The sequence below is a fragment of the Cibotium barometz genome, chromosome 20 (assembly GCF_041138505.1).
Source record: "Cibotium barometz isolate CiBa-2024 chromosome 20, ASM4113850v1, whole genome shotgun sequence".
Classification (NCBI taxonomy): domain Eukaryota; kingdom Viridiplantae; phylum Streptophyta; class Polypodiopsida; order Cyatheales; family Cibotiaceae; genus Cibotium; species Cibotium barometz.
Genome location: NC_141065.1, coordinates 26,498,482 through 26,505,069, shown reverse-complemented (window position 1 = coordinate 26,505,069; position 6,588 = coordinate 26,498,482). Strand labels below are relative to the sequence as shown.

Genomic DNA, 6,588 nt, shown 5'->3' with positions numbered 1-6,588 from the left:
AGAAAATGTACAAGCTTGTTTGTAAGGCTTGTCAAGCTCCAATATAAGGTCTCAACAGAATTTTGTAATGTAAGACTTTATTATTATTGATTACAGTATTGGGATGGCTTCCAAGCATCGAAGACGACCCAAAAAATTTATGGTGTGATTAAGATTAAGGTTCTCAATTGTGGGGATACATCTTTGACTTGTGTAATACCTATGTTATTTAGTTGCAAGAAAATTATTAGAAGCCTAAGCAAACTTTCCATGTTTTTATGAAACCTTTGAGAGGGATGATTTGGAAAGTCTCTTCATAAATGGAATTGAACTACATTTCCATTATCCAATGCTATCTATCTTTGGACATGGCAGGTCTTAAGGTGGTCAAGCTTTCAAACATAGAGACAAAGAAATAGCCACTTTGGAAAGTGAAGGCTCGAGGTGGTACTTGTATGATCAAAACACGTATTAGCAGTTTAGATATGCTCCACCAAAAGATCTAGAGATATTAAGACACTTGATTCTTGCAGAGCGAGCAAGCATGCACACTCAATGTGAGGAAAATAAACAATTTAGAGTTCCAAGGCAGAGGAAAATAAACAATTTATGCAATGGTGTTAGCCATATATATTGTGTGAAGTCAAAGGTATTTCTAAGAAATTCTACGACTTGGGTCTCTTGCTCATAGATATTTCCCAAGCATTCTATAACTACACTCGTGATATTGGATGGACACAAGAAGAAATCAACATTATAAGAGTATTGGTGGCTTTCTGGAGACTAAGGTCAAAGGAGCTCATTAGAGTATTGCTCACTTTATCGAGAAAATTTCACCCCCATTAGACCATGTTGTAGGTGTGGTGACTTTTTCAATTATCTTTTTTATTTGCTAAGATATACTATTAATTCCTTTTACATTTATACTTATAATAGATGTTTTACTTTGTGATGCATGGGTATTTTACGTTAGCCATGGTGGATTTCGATGTTATGTACTTTTTCATTACTAGTAATATCGAATGATATTTATGGTGAATCATATGTAATTGAGCATAAGAAATGTGGCTACAAGCATGTGGTAGTATGCTACCCATGATGTGCCAAGATATAGCTCCACCTCTCATATGTTTAATCCCATGAGACAATTGTTGAGAGAGAGAGAAATTGAAACTTGCTACATTTAATGCTCCACCACTTACCCATATAATGATGATTAATGTGACATCAATGGCAATGTCCAAGGGCCTCACTTTTTTAAGAACTCACATATCAAATGTGTATGGATGGTAATAAAAGAATATGTCAGTGTGTACATTTTTATGAATATATATATATATATATATATATATATATATATATAAACATCGAGTTATAAAAATGACAAAAAAATTGTGCAAACGACTACTCAAGTCCATTTTGCCAAAAAACATAAAAAAGGACTACTATTTAGAGATTGTTTGAAATAAATCACTTTTTATGTAGGTGGGCTTTAAAAAATTAATAATATTGTTATCTTTTTAGATTTCAGATATTTTAGAATGAATTTAATCACTTAAATCAAGAGAACTCTCAAAAAAAGACTTGATTTGGAGCAAACCAAAACCATCACATTTCATGAAAATTTGAGTACAAAAAACATTACAATAATTACAGAAAACAAATACTTCTCCTTGCAACAACTAAGAGAGATCTTTGACCTTTTCCTTCAATATCTCTACAGTTGTCTTGTGCAAGTGACCATATTTTTTCAAATCAAACCCATACACAAGGTTTTCTACATCCTCTAGATTGAGCGTGTCTACACGATGACAACTTCTTGCTTTCTTCCCCTTTCTGCTTTGTTTCAGCATCTCAGGATTGTACTTGCCTTTCAATGGATCTTCTCTAGTATTCCGATACCAATGCACTTCCTCAATATTCAATACATCATGCTCTTTGAAAACCTTTGTGACTCTTGCAAGCCAAAATGGAGTATCATTTCCATCATTGGTAGCAAGAACCACGATCATTGTGCCTTCACTTAGCTCATTTACATTTCCTTCCCACATTTCTTTCTCTTGTTGTCGGATGCTTTCTACTCTTCCTGGGACCAACATACATTTCCCTTGTTTCTCCATGAATAAGAAATAATAACTTTGCTAAAATTGGCGCATCGCTCACACCAATTAGCTACGTCATTGTCACTCCTTTCACTAAGGCCACTCTCATGCCACACGAATGCATGTTGGCTGAAATGTGTCATCTCCCTGAACTCTTCAACTAGCTTTGCAAAAAAACTCTCCCAAGCTCGCTGCTGGAAAATACACGTGTAGCATGTATTGTCTCCTTGATCTCGTTCAAGCATTGTAGAAAATCAATAGAGCGATTTTCTTTCTTAGCTTTTTGTGTCTCGCTTGTTGTAGAGAGTAGTTTGCTCGTGTAATTTTTCACTAAGGAACAAATAGTAAGAACTTCAAACCCTCAGCTAGCACAACCAATCTTCAGAGTTTGAGTATTTTTAGGACCACATGAGAGTATGTTCCTCCCCTTGCTTAATTCTAAATTGATGCTGAAAACTATGATCATTGAGATATACAAATGATGGCATGTTAGTGGCCTCGCTGGTTGCAAAGCATCTAAAATCATATGTTTCTTCCATGATTTTGATGAAGGGCTTGGGAAAATATGCATCCTCTAATAAGGTGAAGATCTGTGGAAGGTCAAATGCACCTTTCTTTGCCAATTTGATTGAGAATCTACTAAACATCTGGTCAATTTGGTCATGTGTGTGTCCCACCAACAAAAACCCAAGCTTGACTTTCTTGAATATCTTCTTTTGCACCAGCATATTCAAGTACGCAAAGAGAACTTGGTTTTTCTTTTCTCTGCTAGTGTTATCCAGTTGTAAGTAGAGAACGGTTGCCTTGCCATTCTCCGATGATGTTTTGAATGATGGTGATTTTCAAATTAGGATTGTTATGACTGTTAGGAAAATTAACAAAGATCCTTGATGACATGGCACGGGATGCCCTCACACTTCATGCATTCAGAACATTTCAGTACTTAATCACCTTGATTGTGTTGTGTGTATCTTGTTAATTAGTGTACCACGGAGTACTACAATGAAAATGATCATGATCTGATGAATATTGGCTGGAGCATGGCTGTGAACTGGAGCCGCCCTAGAGATGTACGACCCTATATTTTGTGTTGTGATTTCTCGCACCACCTTGAGCTATCAGCTCCTCCAAGTAGTCGCAGTGGGACAAAGCATTCTTGTTTTGTTTTGTGTTTGCACCTTCTCTTCTTCTCTCAAGCATTCTTGTTGTGTTTTGTGTTTGCACCTTCTCTTCTTCTCTCAAAAATTTTGGCCACAAAAGCGTGCTGGTTTTCTCTTGTTGATGTGCGGGCTATAGACATGAGATGATCTACGCTTCTCTCGGCTATCATCGCCTCTTCTCTCGACCGTGCAAGAACCGGCCTCTTCATTTTGTGTGGCGTGTGGCTTCCAAAACAGCCGTACCATGGGGGAGCGAAGAACCATCTCCTTTCACTAAGGGAGGGGATTGTAGTAGAGAGAGGCGGATTGCATGTGTGTTTTTTGTTTGGTGGGGGATATGCTAGAGTTTGCTAGAGGGTTTGGTGCTCTGAAGGTTTGATTCTTTGAAGGTTTGATGCCCAAGATCACACGCATCTATGCATGATCACATACAGCTACATTGAAGTTTGGTTACCCATGTTGAGCTTTTTTATTGAATCTTTGAAGCTTTTGAGTTCAGCTGTGCAGATGGGGCTTGAGGGATCCCAAGAATGGTTTCATCCACACTATCACACGCTCCACATACATTGCCCCGACTCCCTTGCAGTTGACCCCGGATTTTTGTACTACCGAAAAAACCCGGTTACCTACACTAACCTATATGCACTATCAACCACCCCGCCTTGCAAGATTCTAGAATCCCACTCCTCTCTCTACTATTTTTTAATTCTAGTTTTTCCAGACAGTTCTCTTGTCCTCTCTGGTGGATTCTAGAATCCATGATTAACTTTTAGCCATAGTTGTTACTTTTTTTGCAGGTCATGGCTTCTCAATCTCAAGTTTTTCCTTATTTTTGGATTCTAGTTTTGAGATGATCACTTCTTTTGTCCTCTCTAGTGGATTCTAGAATCCATGATTAGCTTTTCGCCATGGTTGTTTCTTTTTTTATAGGTCATGGCTTCTCAATCTCAAGTTTTTCATATAAGCAAGAAGTCTAAAACTTCAAGGCAAGCTTATGTGCAACCTCAACCCGATTCAAGCTCAAGGAGGGGACACTCGGGTGCACAAATGTCTTTTCAGTTGGTTCCTGCACCACGGAGTTTGGGTTTTGAAGTAACGAGGCTTTTTGAAAGTCCATCTCGTTATTCTCATTACGAGCTTCTTGCTGTTGAACAATTCCCTTGCGAGCCAATGACTCAGCACACCAAAGAGAATCGCCAAAGGTTAGAAAGGGAAAAAGTCAAGACCTAGCATCTGTGAGAGAAGCAAATACCCTTCAAATCTCTCAAGAAAAAGACATATGGGATAAAGTTTCGCCAAAAACAAGTACGAGCATGCTTGGACACTCTGCTTTGGGCGTCATGGGGAGCATAGGCAATTAATTGATTCAACAACCCCTTTTTTTTATTGTTACAAAACACAAAGGACCTTCAAGTGATTCTAACAAGTACTCTTTTTGCTGGACGCATCAAGAAAGTGCAAGAGCACAAAAGTAAAAATAGGATATATTTTCTTATTGAGCATGATGACTCCACTTGCTTTGCTATTCTTGTTTTATTGAAGGACTTTGAGATGGATGAAATAAATATTTTGAGCACAAAAAACTTGATGATCGATGCAATGCAAACTTGAGGCTTGGTAAGAACTAAACTTTTCTCATTCTCTTTTGAACTTTTGTCTCTTTTTTTTAAAACATATCATTGATTTCAATTTTTTTGGTTGTAAACATTTGGGAGAGCCTACAATGAGGTGCTAGAGGGGTTTTTTTTGGCTTAGATAAGAACTCTTCAAGTGACTACATCGAAGAGGAAGGAGAGGACGAAGAAGAGTCAATTTCTTCAAGTGATGATTGAGGAGGTTGAGAAAGAACTCTCCCCCTCTCCATTGATGCAAACCCCTATCACACAGGCAAGAAATGAAGCAAAAAGTCAAGTAAATCAAAGGACTCTAAGTTTCTTCTTGAATCAGATATTGTTCCATCTGGTCTTGGTGCCCCCTTACTCGACACAAGAGATTTAAGCTCTTTCAATGTTTTAAGAGAGAGGGTCAAGAAAAAAAACATGGTGGATCCTTTGCCTATATGTTTGCGCATAAGTGTGATTGAGCATCCACCAGTGGATCCCCATTGCAGGAAGAAGACCCTTAGAGGTTCGCGCTGCTGTTGTGAACATCATGTTTATAAAATACAAAATGAAAAACAAGTTGAATGCCATTGTGTTACCCTTGCTTGTTTTAGTGGATAGACAACAGTGTCCTAATAAGGAATCATGGGTTAAGGCCAATGCTGAGTCTTATAGATATTGGATTCTTGGGAGCACTCATTCTTTGCTTGCCAAGTAAGAGCTTACTGCCGAATATGAGCATGTTGAAACTTACAAAATGACAATGTGTTGGGTGTATGCTGGTTTAACAAATGAGGAGGCAAAGGTGCTTGCCCTTGACCATAATATTGACTTAGACTTTTGAATGGAAATGACTTTCATTCAAAAGATAAGGTTCTTTCATAATGAGTGGATTGATTCCTTGAATCATGGTGAGAAAATTGATGACAAGTTTCAAGCTGCACTTCGTGAAAAGTGCAATCTTGAATTAAAAAAGAAAGGTGGTCATGGAGCAAGTTATAAGCCCAATGTGAAACAATATGATAACCATTTTCAGCTTGCCTCGTGATTGAGAAATTTGGGATCTAAAAGAAGATATTTTTCAACTACGTGAGGAGGGAAAGTTAAAAGGTCAAAAGTTTAGCAAGTTGCTTGCAATTTCCAAAGGCAAAGGTGCCTTAAGTGATGAAGCACCAAAGCCCATTCCCGAAGAAATGAAGATAGCAGTGTGGAGACATTTGTAAAAGAATTCGTGAGAAATCATTGATCATTGCAGTTCTCTCATGTGTGAAGGGTGGAATCATCTCTCTAGAGCAAACGAGAGAAGGAGAATAATTTGAAAGGTTTGTTTGTTAAATTGACTCTTTTGTTTTTTGAAGTTTTACTTGTTTCATCAGCTATAATTTCTTTGGTTGTCTATGGCAAAAAACCATGCTTCACATGCAGAGAATAATGATTGAAAAGTTGAATTTCTCTAACTAGGATGAGGTAGTGCTCTACCATCTAGACTCAAGCAGACCCCAAGTGTTGGAGAAGTACATGTTGTTATTTGGTAACACGGTGAATTGTTCATCTTTCTTTCAGCTTTGTTTAACAAACCTTTTTTTTTCACCTCTCACATTTTGCTTGGTTTTTTCAGAACAAAGATCCATGGGTTGCCACCATCAAGCAAATTCCTCTTGACTTTGAAAAATTTCTTTCCTGTTGTAGTCTAGAGAGGAGGAGGAGACAATAGCCCCAAAGCATTGAAATCACTCCTGATCTCAC

At 37.8% G+C, this 6,588-nt stretch overlaps 1 pseudogene; it reads left to right on the top strand.

Moving 5' to 3' along the window:
- The first annotated feature begins 5,410 nt into the window (after nucleotides 1-5,410).
- On the top strand, nucleotides 5,411-6,065 carry LOC147627723 (uncharacterized; annotated as a pseudogene).
- The last annotated feature ends 523 nt before the right edge of the window (nucleotides 6,066-6,588 follow it).